The following is a 27,339-nucleotide window of genomic DNA, read 5'->3' as shown; positions in this document are numbered from 1 at the left end:
AAGAGACAAGAAAGGACATTACATAAAGATCAAGGGATCAATCCAAGAAGAAGAGATAACAATTATAAATATATATATGCACCCAATACAGGGGCACATCAATACACAAGGCAAATGCTAACAACTATGAAAGAGGAAATTGACAGTAACACAATCATAGTGGGGGACTTTAACACCCCACTTACACCAATGGACAGATCATCCACACAGAACATTAATAAGGAAACACAAGCTTTAAATGACACAATAAATCAGCTTGATTTAATAGATATCTATTAGACATCACATACAAAAAACAGCAGATTACACATTCTTCTCAAGTGCACATGGAGCATTCTCCAGGATAGATCACATTTTGGGTCATAAATCAAGCGTTGGTAAATTCAAGAAAATTGAAATCATATCAAGCATCTTTTCCAACCACAATGCTGTGAGATTAGAAATCAACTACAGGAAAAAACTGTAAAAAACACAAACACATGGAGGCTAAACAATACACTACTAAATGACCAAGAGATCACTGAAGAAATCAAAGAGGAAATCAAAAAATACCTAAACACAACTGACAATGAAAACAACAACGATCCAAAACCTATGGGATGCAGCAAAGGCAGTTCTAAGAGGGAAGTTTATAGCAATACAATCCTACCTCAAGAAACAAGAAAAATCCCAGATAAACAATCTAAACTTACACCTAAAGAAACTAGAGAAAGAAGAGCAAACAAAACCCAAAGTTAGTAGACAAACTGGGACATTTGTAGAGACATGGATGGACCTAGAGACTGTCATACAGAGTGAAATGAGTCAGAAAGAGGAAAACAAATATTGTATATTAACACATATATGTGGACTAGAAAAATGGTACTAATCAACCAGTTTGCAAGGCAGAAATAGAGACACAGATGTAGAGAACAAACACATGGACACCAAATGGGGAAAGCGGGGATGGTTGGGGTGGAGATGAATTGGGAGATTGGGATACCAAACTGTACACTCTAAATATATGCTGTTTATTGTCTGTTAACTGTATCTCAATAAAAGTTCTTTAAAAAAAAAAAAAAAAGGAAAGAGGGCAAGAGAGAAGAGCACAAAGTTCTAGATATCACTTCCTCTGAGTTTTGTAGCACAGAGAATAGTGGCTGCTACATAAGAGACACTCAGGTTTATTAAATGATTGAGCAACTATAGAAGTACTTTGGGTGAAAGTCAATAACATAAGACTCAGACTTCAAGGACATACTTCATACTTGCAACATCATACGAAACACTCCATTAAAATGGAAGGTATCTAGAAAGACAGTTTATAAAACAAAGAAATGAATTTAAAAACCCAATAATATGGGAAAGAAAAAGTGAGCTTAGAAAACCAAAGGGAAAACAAGGAAAGAAAAACAGAGGAAGCCAGAAAAGCAGCTTGCATTAGAAACAAAATTAACTTGGTTTTTGTCAAAATGCCATTTAAATGTTCTTTCTGTTCATATATTTTCTGTAGAAAAGTTAGAAAAATAAAGCGAAACAAAAACACACTCCTAATTCTGACATCTAGAGAGAATCAGTTACCCAGGCACAAGCACTACTATTCCATTGTCGTACATATCTTAAGACTTTTATGCTTTTAAATAAAAATGGGTGAATATGTTTCTGTAATATATTATCTTCCTAATTAATATATTGTGGAGGAGATGACCAAGAAAACCAAACGTATTGAAAAGAATTCGAAGTAATTCTTATCTGATTTATTTTTCTGAAATCTCTAAGGAAATGGGAAACTTCTAGAAGTAACTAATTTCTAGTTACTTCTCCTAGAAAATTTTATGAGACACATTTGTTATTCACCTAATGGTGACCTAAAGCAATAAAAACATCTAGTTAACCTTTAACAAAGAGGCTTGAGGTAGGCAGCCCAGCACCTGTGCCGTAGCTCAGTGGCACCGTCAGAGGTTCAGGCTCCTTTTCTCTGCCCCGTATCCCATCCTCAACATGTTGGCCTGTTTTTCCAAGGCCCCCAAATGGCTGTCACAACTCACCCTGGTGTTCCCATTGTGGCAAGAAAACATAAGGGGTGCAGGGGGCACTAGCTTTGTCTGTCCCTTTGATGAGAAAAGCAAAAGGTTTTCCAAAAGTTCCTCCTCACTTCGCCCAGCAGGCATCCCCTGTTTCTAATTGATCAGAACTGGAACATATGGCTGGGAAATTAAAGACAACTATTATTAAGGCTGACTTTAATCAATGATGATTTATTGCTTAGAGCTGACCCGATGGTGGTGACAAACAAATTTGGGGTTCTGTTAGCAAAGAAGGAAGGGACAAAGGAAATCAATCAACGAACTTGCCAGCTCTCTGTAGTAATAAAAACTGTGGACTGGTTCACAAAACCCACCCAACAACTTCACAGGCATCCATCAAATACTTCTCATCCTATAGGAAGGGGCATGCTCCACCTCTCACCCAATCACTGAAATGCACACTGGTCTCTCTGCTCCCTGGTACTTTACTTTGTTTGTGCCCCTCACAGGCAGGAACAGGGAGTACCACACAGCCCTGCTTCCAGACACACTATCACCATTTACTATTCTATATGGTTCTCTTGGGGTTTCTTTTATCCTCTAGAGTAGGCAGCCCATGAGCCACATATGGCCCGCTGTGGATTTTTGTCAAGTTTCATTAGAGTACAGACATGCTTGTTTATTTACATATTGTCTATGGCTGCTTTTGCACTTGTGGGACAGAGAGCATGCATCCTTTATTGCCAAAAATAATTTTACTATCTCGCCCTTTAAAGAGAAAAGTGTCAACCCCTGGCCCATACGTCTGTAAATTTCTTGATAGCAAAATTATACCCTGCATTTCTCTTATATCTGCATAAGCACAGCCCTGGAGAGATAGGAGGTCCTCAACAAATACCTTCTGATGGATGGAAATGAAAATCAAAGGAGTGATAGCTAAGAAATTCTGGTATAGTGACACATAGTTGGTGGTTCGTTAATTTTTACTGAATAAATCCAGGAACTAAGTAATTGATTGATTAAAGCAAAACGCTCTAATACCTAGAGTGCGGGCTCTGGATCCTGACCACCTATGTTCAAATGCTATGTGTCCTAGGCAATAAACTTAACCTCTCTGTGCCTCAGTTTCCATTTGCATAAAATAGAAATAACAGGATCTAATGAACCGTTGTTCAGCGCTCAGAACAATGCCTGGTACATGGTAAACACTCAAAAACTATTAGCTCTTAGTAATGTTCCGAGAGTCCTTTTAAACACAGGGTATTGTTTTATTTTTCCTTTCTTTGCTGCATATCTTTGAACCCATTCTGTAAAACGATGTGACCGCATCAGGAGTAATTTCCAGCTTTTCCTGATGAAAATAACCCAAGTCTGAACCAACAGGAGATTGGAGGTAGATGTTGCAGAGACATCTCAGGAAGTAATTGCTCATAGCAGGGTCAGAGAATAAACTAGCACGCACTGAGGTGGGGACCCAAAAAGTCACAAGCATGTCAACACGACACAATTGAACTCTGCTTCTGCTGATGAGACGGCGTCAGTGCCAAGGACGTGAGGTGAATGGTGGGGAGAGGGGGCGAGCGCTTGCATTGAACTGTCAGCTAATGAAGTGGTGAGAAATTAGCAAGCCCGGTGGTGATTTACACGCTAATTCTCCCTAATGCCACCTGGGGGCTTCCTGCAGGCAGCGGCGCAGGGGTGTGGAAAATGGTGCCGGCGCAGCCCGCCGCCAGCCTGCACTGCTATTCTCTCTTTGCCAAGCAAGACAGCAGCCCAGCTTGCTCCCATTCAGTGTGCAGCAAGCACTTGGCAGACGTCCCTCAGAGCACGGGCAAGCCTCAGCTACAGGAGCAAAATGGAGACCATGAAAGGAATTTTAAAAGGCTTCCGCCTTTTTGCACTTTCTCTATGCTCCTTCTCTAGCAATTGACTCAGCGGGCAACCCTCTCTACCTTTTCTGCAACCGCACCATGTCCTTCTCACCCCCAAGAATAAGCCCCTGGAAATGGGTATGGTAATCAGTGCTCTCTGTGAAACGAAGCTCAGAAATATGATTGGAGAGACAGGGCACCCAGGAGCTGTTATCGCTGCATCTATCATCATTATTTAAAAGAGCTTTTTGGGTAACTCTTTGGCCTGCATTCCTCTAACAGAAATGTGGCTCTGCCCAGCAGCCTGCTCCCTGAACTCTCCTGTTGTGAAAGAAGTAACAGTCCTCACCCCAAACACATGCCAGGGGGAAGCAGGAAAGGAACGTCTCAGTCCGCTGGCATCTTTCAGGCAAGAGGCCAAGTCGGCACTGAGGAAACAGTGTATGATTGTGCGTAGAACTACCTCCCATATTATCATCATATATTTCCTTGGACATCCTCTGGACTGTCAGACGAAGAATGCTGCGTTTCAGCTCCCCTTGGTCTAAGTGAGGGCTGGCTTTAAGGCCATTAGGAAGGCGGAGAATGTTACAGGCTTCTCTGTTTCTCTAGGGTCACAGTGTAATTGTGCAATGGGAGGAACGGGCCCTGGAGATGGCATGACAGTCACTTCTCATTACCTCCCACTTGGTTCATTACGTCTGCAGACAGCGATTGCCCATGTGTGCATACTTCCATTACACACAAGGATGTAATGTGCTGTACACCTCGAATGGCTTTCAAAGGGGGGAGAAAGCTGTTTACTCCAGGCACAAACCTATCTTGTTTCCAGCTGCCAGGCCAAAGAAATGGAAAGCGACATAAGAAATAGATTAGTGGTGATCAATACAGGAGAACCAGGCCCCACATAGGCTCACACCCAGTGAGATGTTTGCATGTGTGCATCCCACTAGTATATAAAGCATCACACAAAGAACAGCACCCTCACTAATCTACCAAAGTTGACCTTAACAAGCAGACACACTCATTCAGGTGCACTGTATACAGGCTATTCTGTGTGTCCTCTCTGAACTGGCATTCATCCTTTTTCTTTCTCTCTCTTTCACACACACACACAAACAAATACAAAAGACTTTCTCCATTTGCAAGGGTTGGTCCTGAGAACCATGAAATCCAGATATACTATTGCATACTTTTTTCTCAAGGGATTAAAAAGCCCCAGTTACATTACAAACTAGGGGACTTAACAAGAGAGAAAACAGAATTATAGAGAATTATAGACTGTTAGAACAAAAATGAATCTTAGATAGTATCCCTAACAGTAATGCCCAGACTTTATATTAAAAAAAAAAAACCTCGCCCCTAAGAGTTAATAAGATGTACTTAAAAAGAGATGCCCGTGATGAGGTAAAGCAATGCTGCACACCATATCCTACTACTGGCAATTTGCAATGATGTCAGCTTATTAAAGATTCTGAGAATCCTTGTTACTGAAAATAATCCATTTAACTTAGTGTTACCCTAATTTATTAATTCAAGGAATACTTTTTTTAACTGAAATCTTTTCAACATCCTGTAGAACAATTATACTACAGTAGGGAAATCCTGTTCTACTATAGTTCCATCATTTTCTGTAAATTTCTATGTACTAGTAATTCTCAAATTTTAGCATGCATTTGAATCACCTGGGGATCTAATCTTTGGTGACTGGATTATTCAGTAACCGGACAAGGTTTTGGAAACCTGAATACGTACCAAGCAACCCTAATACAGAGGGCCTCATACCACACTTTGAAAAATACCAATCCATACACCTGCTTTCTGGCTGAATTTATCAGGGATTGAGCTACACATTGTTAACAAAAGAGCTTGACGGTTAATTGGTTGGATGTCTGTAGTTTTGACTAAAAGTTACAAGAGCTTTCTGAATATGAAAATGAGTGCCTTTCAAAAGTTACTGCGACTAATGGTCCATTCACGTCCACACCTGACTTTAATGCTGTGTCATTTTCACCCTTCAACTCACCCACTCATTTGTTTCACTATCCAGCTTTATTAATTTATTCATTCAACAATTATTTACAAAGCATCCTCTGTGTGTTGGGTGCTGGGTAAACACTAGTTATACCACTGAACAAAAGAGTTGAAAATCCTCACCCTTGTTGGCTGACACCCTAGCAAGAGGGAGACAGATAATAAAACCACGACACAACAAATAGTAAATGCCATAGTAAATCAGAGTTAACAGGTGATAAGCATTATGAAAGAAACAGAGCAGGCTAAGGGAGGATCAGGAGTATATGTGTGCAGGGAGCTGGGAAAAGGGTTGCCATTTTTTTTTTAGGATTTAGTTTGTTATTATTTACTTATTATTTACTTATCTTTGGTTGCGTTGGGTCTTCGTTGCTGCACACGGGCTTTCTCTAGTTGTGGCGAGCAGGGGCTACTCTTTGTTGTGGTGCACAGGTTTCTCATTGCAGTAACTTCTTTTGTTGTGGAGTACGGGCTCTGGGTGCGTGGGCTTCCGTAGTTGCAGCACACAGGCTCAGTAGTTGTGTCCCCTGCTTTGGCAGGCAGACTCTTAACCACTGGGCCATCAGGGAAGACCTAAGGGCTGCCATTTTTAGAAAAGGTGTTTGGAATGACTTAATGAAAAGTCTTGAAGTAAAGGAGGTGGCCTTTTACACATGGGCAATGAGAGTCCAGGACTGAAGAACAGCCGATGCAAAGCGAGCTGTCTCCTGTGGAGAAGGGGCGAGAGGAGGGTGTGCGGGGGAGGCAATGGGGAAGGGAGGGTGGCCAACGCAGCCAGAGAGGCAGTCAAGACCAGGTGGCCCAGGTCAGCGCTTTGACTTTCACTCTGGGGAAAATGAGAAGCCACGGCACGATGCATTTTGAGCACAGAAATGAGATGATCTGACTTAGGTTTTTAAAGGCTCTGAATTTATTTGACAGGATGTATTCGCCCCTGACTGGGTTTCCACTGATATGCCAGGCACTGGAGCTGGGTGCCCAGTATGTAAAAAGGAACAGACAGTCCTTGCGCGCAGAATTCTCATCGTCTCTGGCCTTCTGGTACAGCCTGTGGCAGGTCATTCTGTCCATACTTAAAATCCATTGTCCTTGCCCCTGGCTTAACCAAGTCCCTGCCCAGCGTTCACTTCATGCCCTGAGCACCCGCACACTCCCCAAGTGTGGGGCCAGAGCGGGGAGACCTCGGTCAGATGGGTCAGGAGGTTCCGGTGCCCAGTCCTGCCCTGAACACACTGTGTGGCCTTTGGCAAGACATTACTCCCTCTTTTCTTGGCGTTTCCATCTGTTTATACAATTTTCTGCAGAAGTATATTTGTGAGGCCTGATGGGATAACCAGCTCTGAGAGCTTTCGGGTGTAATGAAAAACTGACAATTTTAATTTTCCCTCAAATTATCATACTCTAAAATAAATAGAGAGTCGAGTAGATTCTCCAGCTATTCATTCTGGCAGCCCTGCCTCAGCTGAAGACAGTCTACAAGTTGGCAGGCCAGAGCGAAGAGAAACTTATCTTAGTTCCTGGAGATAAAAACCTGCTAGTTTCAACAACTGAAATTCTGAGAGAGGGTTTCTGGGGATGAGCCGTTTGCAGCAACAATCTCTTTTAGAATATTAACTCGTCTGCCTCCTGCTGACTTCTTTCTGTTGAGGGAGGATGCAAGAAGTCACGTCTAACTTCAGCCTCAAATGTAATTCTAGATGATCAGACTTGGCTTGCTCACCTCACTTGTCAGCCATCAACAGATACTTAAGCGACGAAACCTCCATTCTGAGGAGATGCAAAGTAAAATGACAGCTTTCAAGGAAAGTAGTGCAGGAAACCAGAATAATGATTATCACGGCTGTGTCTGCCTTCGGGATGCACATGCAGCCTTTATGAACAGCAACGCCATTTTTATCCAATGCTTGTGATGTAACCTCACCAAAATCAGGGAAATTCGGGGATTTGGCAGGAGACTGGGAAAAGAGAAATGCAATACAAGGCCATTTCAGACTGCAGTCTGCGTTGGAGCTAAGCTAATCCAGATGTTTCCCTTTTGTCTTCATTTAATGGTCCCTCTAAATACAATGTCTTAGAATCAGCCAAGGCAGCAAAATTTACGACATACTAATTAATAGCAGGATGCTTAGGTAAGCAATTCTGTCTCTGAGTGTGTAATTATATTTTTGGAGCTTTCATTTTTTTTCTCTTACCTTCCTGTGTCAGATTTTACTACTGGAGTGAGGGAGTATTAGGAGCACATAAAACCTTAGGTGGCTGCAGCATGATTAATATTACTTAAACTGCGAGGGATAAGCTATGTTACTCACCTTCCACCATATGATTATACTGCTCTACCAGTGGTGAGCTCAAAACAAATTGTACAGGGACCAAGGATTACAACTCACAAAGAATAATTATACTTGTAAGCTGCCTCTCACCATTATTAACTGACTTTTGTTTTGTTTGTTTTCTTTTAATTAATTAATTTGTTTATTTTTAGCTGTGTTGGGTCTTCCTTGCTGCACGCAGGCTTTCTCTAGTTTCAGAGAGCGGGGGCTTCTCTTGTTGTGGAGCACAGGCTGTAGGTGCACAGGCTTCAGTAGTTGTGGCACGTGGGCTCAATGGTTGTGGCTTGTGGGCTGTAGAGCACAGGCTCAGTAGTCGTGGCACATGGGCTTATTTGCCTTGCGGCATGTGGGATCTTCCTGGACCAGGGATCGAACCCATGTCCCCTGCATTGGCAGGCAGATTCTTAACCACTGCGCCATCAGGGAAGCCCTTGACTGACTTAATTTTTGAAAAATAAAACCAGAATCAGCCCTTTTTCCCTATCCAGAGATTCTCGAACTTCAGATTATCAGCAAAACATGTGGCTGCACCTGCTCTGCCCATCCCCAGCCCTGGATCAGTCCTACCATTAACTTTCTCCACTCCTGCTTCCAAGCAGCTGGTCATGGAAAGAAAAATCCCATAGCTCCGTTTACTGGCACTGCAATAAATCCATGTTCTCCAACAGTGGCTCGGCCTCCAGTGCTACTGGCAGTCCTTTTATTTGTCCCAAGCCAGCTCCGTTTCGGATTTCCCTTACAGCTGTTCTAACCTTTCAACATGCTCAACGATCCCCTCATTCTAAGTAGATGCCCTTGTCCATGTATCACAGGCAAAATAGAGTCCTCTCTTTCCCCTCCACCTGCAGCCTGCCTGACATCCACGGGACCCCCATCTTTTCCCTACCTTCCTCCTAAATCAGATAAGAGTCATCTTTTCTAATCCTTGAAGGTAGCACTTCAATAAGGATATTGGACACCATCTCCTCAGGCATCTTCTGGGACCTCATTACATCTCACATTTTGGTGTCTTTAATCCATCACTCCCTGTTCTCTGGCTTCTACTCTTTGGTCTACAAATTTGCTCAACTTTTTCCTCATTACCATGCACGTGCTTGTATACACACACACACACACACACACAATTCTTTAATCATTTCAGCCTCTCACTCATGCTGCAAATTGCCTTGTATAGCAATTATCTGTTTACATGACAGTTTTCAACTGGTCCAACGGTTTTTAATTGTTGTTGTGTCAGATCCCTTCGAGAATCTGATTAAAGCAATGGACCTTTTCCCAGATGACATGCATATACCTACACACGCACACACAGTCACTCACAACTCCACATACAATTCCAGATGGTTCATTGACCCCTTCCTCTCCCCCTCCCCCAAGGAGGTAGTACTGTTCTCATTGGTTTTTGCAGTTCTACTCCTCTTCCGGGCACGCTGGAGAATTACACTTCCTTGCTGATTTGGGATTAGTGTCTTTGGCCAATGAAATGAGACCGGAAGAGATGTGTGTGGACGCCTTTAGAGCCTGTACTCGATGTGCAAAGCTTTCTCTTTTGACTCTGCCACCGTAAGTGCTGTGTTCCAGATAGTGACTGCTCTGTCAGCTTGGATCTTGGAGTGAGAAGGATGCAGACCAGAGCACCTGGCTAGCCTGCAACTGGCAGATAGAGTGAGTGAGAAATCCATCTGGTTGTTTACAGCAACTGACATGGGGGATGGTTGGTTACTGTAGCATAATCTAGGCTCTCCTGCTTGATAACAGGAAACTCTCCATTAGATACAAAATCATCTAAGTCAGAAGGATCCTTTCTAGGGCACTTTAAGCTACCGTCCTTCCTGTTCCTAACCAACAAGCCCCTTTTACCTCGTCATTCTAGGCTTTCAATTCTCTCTCCCTAGGAAGGCTCTTTTCCTGGTTCTTCCTATGAGTTTTCATCCTTCAGACCTCAATGTGTATGTCACCTCCTCAGAGAGGTTCTTCTTGGTCTTTCTCCTCCCCATCCACCCATTGTTACTATCATTCACATCACCCATTTCTGTCTTTCACAGAGTGCGTCACAGCCCATAACGATTTCATTTATTTTCTGTCTCTCAAATTCTGAATTCACAATCTCTGTATTCTTGCTATCAACAGCAGTTCATAAATAGCTAATGTCACACTACTTTAACCCCATGTGAACTTAAGGGAATACATTCAAAAAATGGACTGCTTTTACTTGTTTAATATGATAAAAATAGAACTATGAAACTTCTATGGAAGTCACACGTTACACTTTTCTAAACTACGTTAATAGAAGAAAAAGCTCTAACTAAAAGTGTTGGATAGACGTCCAAATGTTTGGATGTGTATCCAGAAGAAACCACTGAACCTTGGTATTCACCCAGTCACCAGTAAGAGGTCAGCTTGACATTTTGGGTGTTTTTCTGATAGTTATGGGCCAACAGCACTAACAACCTTTGGTCCCAACCCAGTTAAAGAGTAGTTTTTGTGATTCGCTGACATACTTTTTGTTTTGTTTATTTTTCTTTTGCTCTGTATATGCAACAAATGGTCTTACTTTACAGAGACAGTAAGAATTAGCCCTTAAGTTCCAAAAAGTATTAAGTAGCTAACCCTTTGTTATACATCCAGGGATGTAAGTGTAATACCTTATCACAGAGTAAATAATTCATACTTGGTCAATGAATGAATATATAAAATTAGTATCATAAAATATTTATTTCATTTGCCTTTACTGTATATAACCAATACTGCAAAAGACAACTATTCTAATTTTAAAAACCAAAGTTTTAGCCTTATCGTTTCGCTTGCATACAAAACATATATTGTTTAAATATTTCAGAAATGCATAACTTAAAATACGTAATTTTCTTTGTTTTTATGATGTGTTAAACAGTCCTGACACTTGACAAGAGATTCAAGCTGTGATGCTATCTTTCCAGCATATAATAGATTCTGAAAATATTTTCTAAAAATTTGGACCTCTTCAGATACTCAATTTCATAAGCACAAAGTTTTTGGAACTTCTGAATTAATTTCTAGAATAGGATAACTTTTTAGTCTTGAGAACAACAAAACAAAATGTTTTGATATTGCTACAGAAATAAGCTTGGTTTGGAAACAAAAATAAGCTTTGTTTAATTTTTTCATGAACTGTTTCAGGTTTTCTTTTTTTTTGGTGGGGGTTTGGGGGCGCGCGGAGGTCTTTACATTTCCTTTGTGGCAGTGTATATTGCACAATACTGCCTCTTGAAATGTGAAGCACATTCTGCTACCCTCTTATGTAACATGTGTAATAGTTATGTGATAGCTACATTTTTCTACTTATATTTTACCAAGATCCACATGTGCGATTTAAAAATAATATGAATTTTTCAGGACAGGACTTCTTTCTTTTTAAATTGTTTCCTCTCAATTAACAAATTTTTAAAGGGAGATTTTCATCTGCCACCCTGTTTTAAGAGCACATGAGTAATCAGATGGGACTTAATGTCTTTAAAATGGGACGTGCCTCAAACATGTATGTGCACACATTTGTATGCATATAAAAAGATGTATTTTGAATGGTTTTGCACACAAGGCAGGCCATTTCTCAGTTCCTCATAATTACAACACAGCCTTCCCCCCAAATTACAAATGATTCTTTTCTGTTCTACTGAGGCATTTCAACCAAACACCTCAGTTGCACAGAAATAGTTGCTATAGAAATGCAAAGGGGATAAATAATACTCAATTAAGCTATCCAAAATTACAACTGAAGTCAGGCAGTATCAAGGTCTATGTTTAAAATGCAGACTGTACTTATTCTTGACTTTATGTATGCCCCAAATTGAATGTGCTGCGCCTCAAATTGGAAGGTTTTTTACTGCTAAAAATAGCATATCTGAATGAAAATATTTTAGCAGGCATTCCAGGTTAGGAAATCAGTACATGCCCAGAAAGGCTCCTTTGTACAAAAATAGTAAAATTTAATGAATAATGGATTCAAGTGATGCCAATTATTTCCTTCATTTCACACAAAATTTCTTTATATGAAATGAAAGAGAGATTTCCTACACAAGATTTGCAGACACCTTGGCTTTAAAAAAACAAATGCTTCCTCAGGTTTTGACATGTCTTTCATTTATTTTGCTAAGGAGGTTATTTTGAATAGTGCTCTATGACAGCATTTAGGGGTTTCCATTAACTTTATTAAAGAAAAAAATTATATTAACTATCTCCTAAAAAAACACTTGGCTCTGTTTTTGCTTTGTTTAGGGATTATACATTAAATACCAAACGACTAACAAGGCGTCTGGTAAATCTGAAGGTGGCTATTAAACTCTTGTTACCTTTGATCTTGCTAATTAAGTTTTAGAGAGAAAACAGTCGGTCAGTCAACTTACTTAGATATTATAGTTTTAGCAAGAAGTTATTTTAGGGCTTCCTAGGTGGCACAGTAGTTGAGAATCTGCCTGCCAATGCAGGGGATATGGGTTCGATCCCTGCTCTAGGAAGATCCCACATGCCATGGAGCAACTAAGCCCGTGCACCACAACTACTGAGTCTGCGCTTTAGAGCCCGTGAACCACAACTATTGAGCCCATGTGCTGCAACTACTGAAGCCCATGTGCCTAGAGCCCGTGCTCCACAATAAGAGAAGCCACGGCAATGAGGAGTCTGCGCACCACAACGAAGAGTAGCCCCCACTCACCGCAACTAAAAAGAAAGCTCGTGCACAGCAAAAGAGACCCAACACAGCTGATAAAATAAAATTAAAAAAAAAGTATTACAGTCATTCTTAAAAAAAAAGAAGTTATTTTAGCAGACTGGTACACCCTGTGTTCTAAAAAAAAAAAAAAAAAACCCTATTTTTAAAAATAACACACTGATATACCCATTAATATTATAAAATTTAACTCCTGGTTGACAATATAATCAAGAAAAATAAGAGGGAGGGGAGGGGAGGAGAGAAATCCTCTCTTGGAAAATATAAACAATTAGTAACCTCTCTACATCTTTCTCTCTGAATATATTGAACCTTATGATTTCTATAAACCTATTTTATCCTGATTTAGAAATCATATCTGAATCAGCATCTTAGCGAAGTGCTGCTTTCCGATTCGGTTTGGAAGAGTGGAGGAGCACGGGTTGTGGTATTGGATAGGCAAGAGTGCAAAACCAAGCTCCAACATTTACTGTGGACCTCAGTCAAGATCTAACACCTTCAGTCTGTATTTTCATCCGTATAATCATATGACACTTACGCTAAAATGGTCTGAATTTTACATCAATACTCCACTGAAATTATCTTCATGAAGGTCACCAATACTCTCTTAATTTTAAAATTTAATAAGTATTTAGCTCTTATCATATTTGACATCTTGGCAATATTTGACTCGCAGCCATTTCACAACTCCTCACAAAAACCAAATGAGAAAACAGTTTGATCTACCTTTTTCTGCCATTTTTCCCCCTTCCCGACTGTCCATTATTGCTTGTCTTGTAAACTATTCTCGCTATTATTAAATGACCTCTGTGCTCTTCTCCCACTGAATTATCGTCCCAACAAATTCTGTCCTCCACTGCTCTTTCCCATGTGCCTCATTTCAGACCTCTGTCCCAAGCTCTTAACCCCCATATTGCTACCGCCTATGGGACAACCTCACTGGATTGTTCTATGAGTCCCATGCAAACTTTCACCTACTTCAACCCAACATAAGAAGCTAGATTTCATCCCAGACCTTTTTCTCTCCCTTATTCTGCTCTCCCATTCCACCAGTCTACAAAACCTTATTGATTCTGTCCTTAAACTACGTTATTTCCTCTTTCTGCCACTACTTTAGTTCATGAGCAAGAAATCCAGGGCAATGTGCAATCCCTGGCAAATTGTTGGGCAGAATCTGCTCCATTCAGGTAACCAGGCTTCTTCCATCTGGTGGCCATACCACCTCCTAGTGGAGTCCCCCACCAGACACTTGAAGCTAGCAAACAGTTGAGAGAAGAGAAGGTGGAATTCAATTATGCATTTGGGCTATATACAATGGTGGAGCGGGAACAGAACAAGTGCAGTTAAAACTCTCATTTCAAAATGGGTAATACTGGGAGATGCACAGTGTTCATTAGTCCATTGCAATTCTCAAATCCTGCTTGGTCGGGCTTATAAAGTCCCCAACCCTGGAGAGAGGGTAAGTTAAATGATTAAACTTTAATTCTGCACTCAGAGAATAATTTCCTCATTGACCTTTAGCTTTTAGGAGTTCTTACTGTGTATTTCTTCCCTTTGGGCACAATTGAAATGAGTGTTTCCAAAAATTTGAAAGCCAAAAGGTGATTTTACAGCTCAACGAGTTTTTAGTCTGATAGTTTGCATTTCTTGACAAAACAAGTTCTTCAAAAACTTGGTAGCCTTCTAATGGATTATTACTCAGCCATAAAAAGGAACACAATTGGAACATCTGTAGAGACATGGGTGGACCTAGAGACTGTCAGAGTGAAGTCAAAAAGAGAAAAACAAATATCGTATATTAACGCACACATGCGGAATCTAGAAAAATGATACAGATCAACCAGTTTACAAGGCAGAAATAGAGACACAGATGTAGAGAACAAACATGTGGACACCAAGGGGGGAAAACGGGGTGGGGGAGGGTTGGGTGGGATGAATTGGGAGATTGGGATTGCCATATATATACATTACTAATAAGAAGAAAAAAAACTTGGTGGGCTTCTATCGTATTTGCTTCCATCCATAATCCTCGGGTATAATTCTCCTCCCCTCCCCTCTCCTTAACTGAAATTACTTTGATTATTGTTTCTTATTGGAAGGTCTCCCCCTTAGTCTGACATTTGCCATAGAACTAAATCATATCGTCCAACTAAGAAGTCCTACTGGTCCTTTATGGCTCCTTTTGGGATCTGGAAGCAATTGGCTTTCCAACCATTTTTCACCCCAAGTCTTTGGACTCCCTCTACAATTTTCTATTCAGTTTGAAAACTAGCCAGTTCTTTCTGAGCTCCTTTCTTGAAACACCTTACACCTAAGGAAGCAGATACTAGCTATCCCACACTAGCACACTCTGTTTCTTTAAAGAACATCACTTAAAGCAGAGGTTTTCAAAGTGCGGTCTGCACAACCCTGGGAATCCCATAGACCCTTTTAGTGGATCCACAAGGTCAAAAATACTTTCATAATAATAAGAGGTTACTTTCCTTTTTCACTGTGTTGATACACACTGATACTACCAAAGCAACAACATGTAAAGCTGTTGATACTTTAGCACAAATCAAGACAATGTCATCCAAATGTATCTTTGTATTGTATGTATTGTATCGTTGACCTAACATTGTATCATATCCTTTCCTATGTACTCACAGTTAATTTTTTTAAAAGCTAGTTTCACTTAAAAATACCCTTGATGAAAGAGTAAAATTTATTCACTTTATTAAATCTTGACCTTGAAGAACAAGTCTTAAATATTCTGTGAGACCAAAAGGAAAATACACACGTAGCACTTCTGCTGCACACCTAAATACAATGGTTGTCTTGAGCAAAAGCAGCGAGTGATTGTTTGAGTTGCAAGCTGAACTCGTCTCTTTTTCACGGAACGCCATTTTCACTTGAGAGAACAAGTGATAAACAAAATATGGTTATTCAGACTTGGGTATTTGGCAGTCATTTTCTTGAAAATAAATGAAGTGAGCCTGTCACTTGAAGGCGAACAACCTGACAGTATGTGTTGCCAATGATAAAACTTGAGCTTTCAAGTGAAAATTAGAATTTTGGAAAACTCGTACCCACCACCATGAGCTTGACAGCTTCTGAATTCTTAGACTTTTCTGAAGAGATCAGGAGTGATATTAACAAAGTGATTTTTAAAAATACTAATATAATGAAGTATGTTAATGGTATAACTCAAGGAAACAATATTTTTTAAGTAACCAATGTAAGATATCATAACATCATGCATAGGTAAATGATTCCTTTAAAACACAACCAGACCAATGAATTTTAATGTTGTTGCATGTGAAAAGTTCATTGATATGGTTTCAGATTCCACCTTGCAATCAACTTTTAAGAAATTATCACCTGTTGAATTACTAGGTGGTATCCAAGAATATCCACAATTATCTGAAAAGTCTATTAAAATATTCCTTTAAATGAAGGAGGTTGGTCTTCTAACAAGAAATATCTATACATCTGTGTGAGGTCAGATTTTCTTCATACACATTTCAATTAAAACGACTTATCACAACAGAGTGAATGAAGAAACAAATGACAATCTAGCCGTCTTCTGTTAAGCTAGATAGTACAGAGTTCTGCAAAAATAGAAAACGCCATTCTTTTCATTAAATTTTTTGAAAGTACAGTTGTCATAAAAATATGTTGCTTATGTTAACATAATGGATTTATGATTTTTTCAGTTCATCGATTTTTTTTTACTTCAATTTTAATTTTAACATGGTAATTCTTGCTAGATATAACCCTTAAGCAGAAGTTCTCATGATCCTCAATAGTTTCTAAGAGGTTAAAGAAACCCTGAGAAGAAAATATTTGAGAATCACTGTCCTAGAAAAGGGATCAGCAAACTATGGCTCGCAGGTCAAATCCAGCTGCTTGCCTGTTCTGTAAGTAAAGCTTTATTGGCGCACGGCCACACCCATGCACTTCCATATTGTCACGGTCGCTTTTATGCTATAATGACAGAGCTGAATACTTATAACAGAGTTCCAGTGCTTCCCAAAGCCCCAAACATTTACTACTTCGCTCTTTACAGACAAAGTTTGCTGACCTCTGTTGCAGCGTTTTAGTTCTCAAGCCTGGCTGCTCATGAGAATCACTTGGAAAACCGTTACGATATACCAGTGCCCCGTCCCTTCCCCAACACATGCACACTGAGCAGTTAAAGCACAATCTCTGCGAGCAGGGTCCAAGCACGCACAGTTTTCTAAATCCTCCAAGTGACTCTATCATATGTAGGCAAGGTGAAGAATCACTGTCCCAAAGCAATAAGATTTTATGTCTTGCTTTCCAAGTTATTCCAGACACCAGCTTACCCAAGGCTTTTCCCCTTCAGAACGTGAGTTCCTGTATTTCAGGCCCCTAATATGAGGGTCCTCACAGCGCAAGCACTCAGTCAGTGCCACCTTTATTGTTGCTTTTACAGCAGCACCCCACTGCTAGGTACAAATTTCATTATTAGTCAGGATCGGCTGCTGTAGCAAACACGTCTCAGTTTCAGAGGCTAACACAACAAAGGTGTCTTTATCATGCAAATCATAGTGCACTGTGTTTGGTGGGGGGTCTCTCTTCTACAAAAGAACCCAGCTGCTTCTAGCTAGAGACTCTACCATCCCTCAGGGCCTCAAAGTGCTTGGCTGAATCCCTCCTCATCCAGCCAACAGATGAGAGAAAAGAAAGCATGGAGGATTGAGTAGGTGTTTTATGAGTCAGGCCTGGAGGAGGTATACATAACTCCCACTGGCCAGAACTTAGTCATATTGGTCACAACTAAGTGCAAAGAAGGTGTGAAATGTAGCCTACCTTTCTGCCACAGAGGAAGAGTTAAATGGTTCAGTGAATCAGCTTTGTTTCTGTCACACCCTCCTTCCTAACAGAGATAACGTACTCACAGGTTCTCCAGAGTATGTCATCTTACACAACAAAAGGGACTTTTGCAAGTGTGATTAAGGTGAAGGACCTTGACTAGGGAGATTATCTTGGATTATCCAAGTGGGCTCAGTATTATCACAGAAGCCCTTAAAAATGGAGAACCTTTCTGATAACAGTCAGAGAGATGGGAAGGTGGGTGAAGGGTCCAAGAGAGGCAGTGTGTATTGAAAGAAGATGAAGGAATGGAGCCGTGAGCCAAGAATGCAGGCAGCTTCTAGAAGGTGAGAAGAGCAAGCGAGTGGCTTCTCCTTCAGAGACTCCAGAAAGAAGCACAACCCTGCCCACACCTTGATTTTAGCCCAGGGAGACACGTGTCACACTTCTGACCCAAAGAACTATAAAACAATAAGTTCATGTAGTTTTAAGCCATTAAGTTTGTGGTAATCTAACAGCAGTAATAGAAAATAAATGTACCCTTCACTTCCATGTTCCTACTGCTGTCAGTGATGGTCCCAAAATGTAAGTGTTCATTGGTTGCTTCTTCTCTCAAAATTCTTTAATGACTCCTCATTCATTCACTTAAAACACACTAAACAACTACAGTGTGTCAGGCACTCTCCCAGTCACCAGGACTACTGCACCGAGTGAGGCAGACATGACTCCTGCTTCAATGAAACTTCATGTTAAAGGGACTACAGAACACAATCTAAACTCTCACATGTCATTCAATGCATGTGTAATCTAACTCTGTATAACCCACATATCATCATCTCTTGACACTTCTCTCCGCCAGCAAAAAAAAAAAAGAGCCTTAGGAGTCCTAATATAATGTAATCCTCAAACTTCTAAGATGCCACAGTCTTCCATGGCCTGTTTTATTTATTTATGTATTTTGATGCTTATCAGCAATGGGATAATCAAACCACTTTTTTAAAAATTTTTTTAATATTTGAGAATCATTTAATGAATTTCTCTGGTAACAGAAAATGTAAGGGTCCTTGTGAGAATTACATACAGGTAAATGTAATAATGTGTATTTTCTTGCTAAAAGTTATTTTTTACATTTGTATTTTGTTACCTAACATACAAAGAAACTATACAATACTTGAAACTGAAACTATGTGGAATTATACACTAGTTATAAAGGGAACAGTGCGCAGTCATATAACCACCACACAAACAAAGAAAGGGAGCATCTTCTGCCCCCTGAAACCTCGAAGTGCCATGGCCTGTTTTAGAAACAGCACTGGCCACAGTATGAAACTGTGCTGCCCTCCCTACGCTTTGCCCGTCTGGAAGACTCCTCCTCCTCCCTTAAAAGTGATCTCAAATATCACTGCAGAAAATCCAGTCACTCCTTTGGACTCCCTCCTCTATTTTTACTGTGGAGTTTACACATCCAGGCTAGTCCTCATTTCACTGAACTGCAGCTGCACCTTCCTTGCCCTCATTATGGCTTTACACAAATTCTAAGGGAAGTTCCTAGGAAACTTACTTTTAAATAAATGCTGGGAATTCTCTTTCATGCATGCATTCCTTCATTCTCTCAAAATAAATTCAGCAAAGCACATACTTCACCAGAACTTAATTCTGCAGGAACATTGACAGCACCATAAAAAAATCTCAAAAGAGGAAAAACAGACCCGCTTCTAAACTCCTTTTGCCATATCTTTTCCAGCATAGATATCCTATTCATTTCAAAGAGCATACTTCCTGGAGAAACACAAAATGAAGAGCAACTCTGAGAACTCTGCATAATGACAATCATACTGAATATGGTTTCCACACAACTAGGATTCTGCATGTTCCTCTGTTAGTAAATTTCTGCAATTTATTAAACATGCATGAAGGTGTACAGTACCCATAACTTCAACATATACCTACAACACATAACACGCAGTGGATTAAATTATACGAATCATGTCATTTGGGTGGATTTATTTCCTCTGGCTACAAGAACTAGAGGAAAAAGATCACTCTTTTCATAAACATTTCAAATGTTTATAAAATACATAATGTTAAACTTATATTGTGAAACTATTTGGCTGTAATTTACTGGTAAGTTTTTCTTGAAAAAGAGAGCTACTGGTCTGTTTCATGCACTGACACATTTTCCACGCAAGATTCTCTTTTATTTAATTACATAGGCAAGAATCTTCCTCATCAATTATTAAATTTACCTGTATCTGGATATTTTATGTTCACAACAGTGAACATTCATATATTTTACTCAGTAATATATCTGTAATATATAAATGGTGATCTGCTAAATAATTTACTGTTCATAGAGAATATTTTGATAAATTATTACTGTCACTATTCTGGAGCCATCCCACAGAGGCAAATTTTAATACATTTTCAACCATTTCTTAAACATATATTTTGTACCTACTATGCGTAAGGTGCAGAGAGAGATCAGAAATACCTGTAGAATAATTACCAGTTGTTGGCTAAAGTAAAATATATTCTGACCACAGGCACATAATTTTCAACAGACAAATCCTAGCTGTCAGTACATGAAGTCTTCCTGAACATTTCTACTTATTTTTTATTAAGAACTCTCATCTAGCATCCGGGAGACATTGGGTTCCTACTGGCCCTGTGGTTTAGTTTTTCTGCACACTGAATATTAATAGTAATTAGCTATTGTCCTTATCCCCACCTCCCAATACATTAACAGTTTTCCAGCGGGCATTGATTCTGTGCTATGGAGTCTAACATGCTAACCACAGTGGTACACAGTAACCAGGGAATTATCCCCCTAGGAGGACAGGAGTTTTTCTACCTCTAAGTCAATAATCATTAAAACCAACCAATACATTGTTAAGCTTAACAAATCACAAAGGCTATAGGGACCTGCAAATTGCAATGGTGAAGTCACAATTATCCAGTAATTAGGTTTATAGCTGTATGCACCCTTTCAATAATCAAGTCTACAAATGCGCCCACACTTCTTCCTGCTGAACTTGATCTGGAAGGTTTCTAAAGCTTTCATTTTTATGCAGGTTTCTGAAACCAAGAAAGCAATTGCATGTGAATGAAGTAATAATGACAAATCTTATGAAGCAGAAAGAACAACAATGTATTCACCGAACATAAGCCTAATTTAAAAAAAAAAGAAAGGGCATTGCCAAGCTCTATTTCCAAATGGAACATGCCCTGAGCCGTCATAAAAATTCATCTGCCAGAAGAGTGTCTAGTAAATAATGAGCATGGATACCTAATGTTTTAGGAATGCTTTTGGCGACAGGTAACAGTCTAACTAGAGTGGCTTTTTTTTTTTTTTTCCTCCAATTGGGAAGTATTTCTTTTTCCCCATAGTGAGAAATCGAGTTACCAGTGCTGGACTGGTTCAGCAGACCAGTGATGCTGAAGACCCTGAGATTTCCTTGACCATGTTTTCATAATTACAAAAAGATTGCTGCAGCTTCAACAATGATATCCCCTTCCACCAGGAAGAAGGAAGATGGGACAGTGAGAAAGGGGTGGTGCCGGTATCTGAAAGTAAACACTGTATGAGGAAGCCCCAAGAACACATTTCTTTCTCTCTGGCCAGAATTTTGTCCCGGAGTCACTGATGGCCTACAGGTGGCAAGAGAGAAGGGCGATGCAGAGAGAACGAGAAAAGCATCTTGGGACATCCAGAAACTCTCCGAACACTCACAGCTGGACCTTAACACTGTTAACAGCTAGTGCAGCACTCACAATAGGCCTTGATATTCTCCAGTTGACCACAAATAAGCTTCCAAATCAACCATCAGCGACCGTGATGAAGTGAGAAAAGCAGTACATGTCCATTATCTTCTTAGCCCAGAAACAAGGTCATTGCGCAAGCCACAAAAATTCCAAACATCTCCATATCCTGATTAATTTGAGGACTTACCACTCCTTCCCAACTATAGCTTTAGCCTCACTTTATTTTGTCCACCTTATAAGTGCGATATTTAACATATCCAATCATAGACTCATCCCCAATTCCCAATAGCATGCAATCCAGAACAAAGCCACTTTTTAAAATTCTCCCCAAAAGTCACCTAACATGGGTCCCCATCCCATGAGAATCCTTTCAAACACCTTTTACTGAAATGCCTCACATTTTCCATGGTGTGTGGGCTTCTTTTTTGCACCCAGTAATAAATCCAGTTTGTTCAACTACAAGTATGTTCCTGCTGGTCTTTGGCTGGAAGGCATTGAAGACACAGTCAACCAAACAAGTATGTGCCGTAACTTTGTTCCATTCTAGCCTAATTAAAATGATGCACCTTAATAGGTCATGCTTCAAAATCCTTAACTGTAAAAGGAGCCAGGATATAGTGAACCAAGCACATGATGGAGAACTAAGGGACAAAAGCTCTAGTCCGTTCTGCCCAATTTACTAGTTGAGTCACCCCAAGTAAGACACTGAAGGACAGGAAAGGAACTGACCTCACAATAGTCTAAGTGAACAAGTTAACATTAACCGTGTTTGAGATGGCAAAACTAAGGCCCCAAGATTTTGAGTATATTTTCCTTCTGTCTACATTTGATAAGTGGCTGAATCAGAATTTGATTCCAGGCACCTAACTCTGAAGCTTAATGGTTTTTCACTATACCAAGTTTTAATTTCTTCCTCTGTGAACTAACTAGGTTATTGAACTAGAACTTTAAAGGCTCTTTCTGTTCACCACTCCAGGATTCTGAATGATGAATCACATTGTTTACTCTTTTCAGTCTCATCTGATCTGTAGATGAAAGGTGCAGGAACAATGTGAGGTGATGTATGTTTATGGAGTTCTGAATTTGATCAAACCTTTTTTTCAACAGCATAAACCATGAATTTGAGCTACCATTTGAACTTCCAAGTCAAATTAATTTTCAGTTCCTTGTAATTTAAAATATGATTTGCATTTCTCTAATAATTGATGATGTTGAGCATCTTTTCATGTAACCTACTGGTCATCTGTATGTATTCTTTGGAGAAATGCCTATTAAGGTCTTCTGCCCATCTTTTGATTGGGTTGTTTTTTTGTTCTTGAGTTATATTTGTATATTTTGGAGATTGAGCCCTTGTCTGTCACATCATTTTTAAATATTTTCTCCCATTCTGTAGGTTGTCTTTTTTGGTATTTGTTTCTTTGTTTTTTATGGTTTCCTTTGCTGTGAAAAAGCTTGTAAGTTTGATTAGGTCCCATTTGTTTATTTTTGTTTATTTCTGTTGCCTTCAGAGACTGACCTAAGAAAACATTGGTACAATTTATGTCAGAGAATATTTTGCTATGCTCTCTTCTAGGAGTCTTATGGTGTCATGTCTTATGTTTAAGCCTTTAAGGCATTTTGAGTTTATTTTTGTGCATGGTGTCAGGGTGTGTCCTAACTTCATTTATTTACATGCAACTGTCCAACTTTCCCAGCACCATGTGCTAAAGAAACTTTTTCCCATTTTATATTCTTGCCTCCTTTGTTGAAGATTAATTGACTATAGGTGTGTCAGTTTATTTCTGGGTTCTCTATTCTGTTCCATTGATCCATGTCTGTTTTTGTACCAATACCACACTGTTTTGATTACTTTAGCTTTGTAGTATTGTCTGAAGTCTGGGAGGGCTTTGCCTCCTGCTTTGTTTCTTTTTTCTTCAGGATTGCTTTCACAATGCTGGGTCTTTTATGGTTCCATATAAATTTTTGGATTATTTGTTCTAGTTCTGTGAAAAATATCATTGGTAATTTGATAGGGATTGCATTAAATCTGTAGATTGCTTTGGGTTGTATTGCCATCTTAACAATATTAATTCTTCCAATCCAAGATGTCTTTCCATTTCTTTGGAATCCTTTTTAATTTTCTTTATTAATGTTTTATAGTTCTCAGCATATAAGTCTTTCACCTCCTCCCTTCCAATTTGGATATTTTTAATTTCTTTCTTTTTTCTGCTGTGGCTAGGACTTCCAATACTATGTTGAATAGAAGTGTGGTGAGAGTGGGCATCCACCTCATGCCATCAGAATGTCCATCATTAAAAAGTCTACAAGTAATAAATGCTGGAGAGGATGTGCAGAAAGGGGAACTCTCCTACAGTGTTGGTAGGAGTGCAACTTGGTGCAGCCACTATGGAAAACAGTATGGAGGTTCCCCAAAAAACTAAAAATAGAGTTGCCATATGATCCAGCAATCCCACTCCTGGGAATATACCCAGGCAAAACTAGAATTAAAAAAGATACATGCACCCCTATGTTCATACCAGCACTATTCATAATAGCCAAGACAAGGAAACAACCTAAATGTCCATCAACAGATGAATGGATAAAGAAGATATGGCACATATGTACAATGGAATACTACTCAGCCATAAAAAAGAATGAAATAATGCCATTTGCAGCAACATGGATGCAATTAGAGATTATCATACTAAGTGAAGTAAGTGAGAAAAAGAAAAATGCCATATGCTATCACTCATATGTGGAATCTAAAATATGGCACAAATGAACCTATCTACAAAACAGAAACAGACTCACAGACATAGAGAACAGACTTGTGTTTGCCAAGGGGGAAGGGAGGGGTGGATTAGGAGTTTGGGGTTAGTAGGTGCAAATTATTACATTTAGAACGGATAAACAACAAGGTCCTACTGTATATCACAGGGAACTATGAGTGTGAGTCAAAAATTATCCACACTTTGGCTGTAGAATTTAATTAACTTTTGGAAAAGACAAATACATCATTTTTTTTTGACATAATATCCTTGCTTTTCAATACACTTTGTCCATCTGTCTACAAGCTTTCGTATTCCTGCATTAAAAAATGTTTTAGGCTGAGCTGCAAGCCATGAATGCACTGCTGTCTTCACTTCTTCATCAGAAGTGAATCTTTGTCCCCATAGGGCTGCTTTCAGGGGACCAAACAGGTAAAAGTCCAATGGAGCAAGATGAGGACTATCAGGAGGATGCTTTAACACTTCAAAACGAAGTTCTTGCAGGGTGTCGACAGTGTGGGCAGAAGTGTGCAGATGTGCATTGTCATGCAAGATCACAACACCCTTGGATAGCAGCCTTCTGCTTTTAATCTGAAGTTTAGGCTTCAGCTCTTCAATAAGCATCTCTAGCCACTCATACACATTTCTTTGAGACAAAACATTTTCTCCATACTGCGCACAAAGTCTTCAATAAATCATGGCACCAGGTACACCCTCAGACCACAAAAACTGAATCACTGCACGCTGCTCTTCTTTCATGCAAATCACAAGTGGGGCATCCATTTTTGCTCACTCCACAGTTACAGATGAACTGATGTAACACGTTCACACCTGCACAGCAGTGACTGAGGAGACAGTAGCCTTGAACAGATAGCGCTGATAAGACAGTGCGGACAACAAGTTTTAGTATAACTGGAGTGTGGATAATTTTTGACTCACCTTCATATCTCCAATCTCCTGGGATAAACCATAATGGAAAAGAATATTAAAAAAGAACTGATATATGTGTATAACTGAGTCATTTTGCTATACAGATGAAATTAGCACATTGTAAATCAACTGTACGTCAATAAATAAATAACTGAATAAATAAATTTAAAAAATTATGACCACCTCACTTAAGGAATTGTGTGAGATCCTGTACAAAGAGGGGCTGAGAAAAGTTAAGACTTGACAGTAAATGTAGGAAAACAGTAAGCATATTTCTTTTTTATATTCAGCATTCAACATTAACACTTTAATATTTGCATATTCAAGTGGAAAATCTTTACAGGTTAGTAATAGAAAAATAAGAAAATATAATCACACAGATAAATAAGGACAAATGTGAAATTATATGTATTTTAGTCTTAGTCTTATCAATGTAGGAAGTTTTTTTAAGAGAAATAATCAGCAGTGTTGAGGACTTAGGGAAATAGGCACTGAAGGGCTAGAGGGAAGAATGCTGTTTTATAACTTTCTTCTGGAGGGTGATGTGCAATAAATATCAGACATTTCTAATATTTTTGCCTATTGCCTTTGACCCATACTTTCCTTTTAAACAAAATCACAGATATGTGCAGAGTTAGCCGCAAAAAATGTTTGTAGAAATACTATTTATAACTGATGAAATTTAGTAAAAAGCTAAAAGGTGTATGATAGAAGATTGGTTAAATAAATTGTGGTTTATCTGTAGAATGGAAATCTGTGGATGTTTAAAAAGGAAATGAAAAAACATTAAGTAATATGGGCAAATCTTTAAAATACAATGCTAAGTTAAACATGTATACTTTTCAATGTGTGATTGTGTTTTTGCTTTAAACATGTATATGCAGGTGTTGTTATGGACTGTGTGTGTATGCCACAAAGACCCATTTGTTGAAATCTAACACCCAATGTGATGGTATTTAGGAGGTAATTAGGTCATGAGGGTGGAGTCCTCACATGGGATTAATGCCCTTGTAAGAGGCCAGAGAGCTAGTTCCCTCTCTTTCCATGTAAAGATACAGCAACAAGTCAGCAGTCTGCACCCTGGAAGAGGGCCCTCACCACAACCCAACCACATGGGCACTCTGATCTCCGACTTCCAGCCTCCAGAACTGTGAGATATAAACTTCTGTTGTTTCTAAGCCACTTGGTCAATGGTGATTTGTCAGAGTGGCCAAAATTAAGACAGGTATAAATGTATTTTCAAAGACTCAAATATCCATCAATTATCTCTGACTGATGGAATTGTAGGTGGTTTTATTTTCTTCTTTTTATTTGTCTATATTTTCCAGATTTTCTACCAAGAATAGCTATGTTTTTATAATAATTAAAAATGTATTCAGTGAAGTTTTGAAACAAATACTAATATATTTAAATCAATAAAAATATCCCATTCAGTATTTCAAATGCTAAGTTCGACTGTCCTTTAAAAAAAAAAAAAAAGGAAAACTCTAGATAAAAGATAAGTCCTCTCCATGTCATGAGACAGCTCTCAGATGCCAAGCCAAGCCACCTCTCTTCTGTGAACCACAAACACCTTTTTCGCAAGAGATTTGTTTTTCAAATAATTGTTTTAGATCTCTGCTTTCAAATTTGTAAATCTAGCTTAAGATACTGTATGTATAAACAAACAAAATTTTAAAAAGCAAAATTATTTAAGTATTATCTATCTTGTAAAACTTTCCATTGTAGTATTATCTATACAGACTTCTGAGAATTATAAAAGCAATTTGTTTACTTAGAATATTTGTTTTAACATGTTTCGTTTCTATTTAATTTTTTAAGCCAATGCAATGTTGCAAACCAACAATTGTGCAATGATATTTAGAGAGAGATGGTATCACAGGAGGAGTTTATTTTCAGTTCTTCTTTTTCCTCTCAGCATTTTTTTAAAACAGGAAGGACTTACAAATATCAAAATTGTGTGCCTTATTTAACTACCACATTAATGGTATAAATTTAAATTCTGCTGAAAAGAGAAGTTGAAGAATTAACTTGCCCATTACAATAGCTACCTTGTATTGGTTGCCTACTGTTATTAAGATAGTGTTTATTAAAGAACCTAATTTCATCTTCACAGCCACCCTGTAAAGCAGGTAT

The sequence above is a fragment of the Hippopotamus amphibius genome, chromosome 13 (assembly GCF_030028045.1).
Source record: "Hippopotamus amphibius kiboko isolate mHipAmp2 chromosome 13, mHipAmp2.hap2, whole genome shotgun sequence".
In the NCBI taxonomy this organism is placed as follows: Eukaryota; Metazoa; Chordata; class Mammalia; order Artiodactyla; family Hippopotamidae; genus Hippopotamus; species Hippopotamus amphibius.
This window is presented reverse-complemented; position numbering follows the sequence as displayed.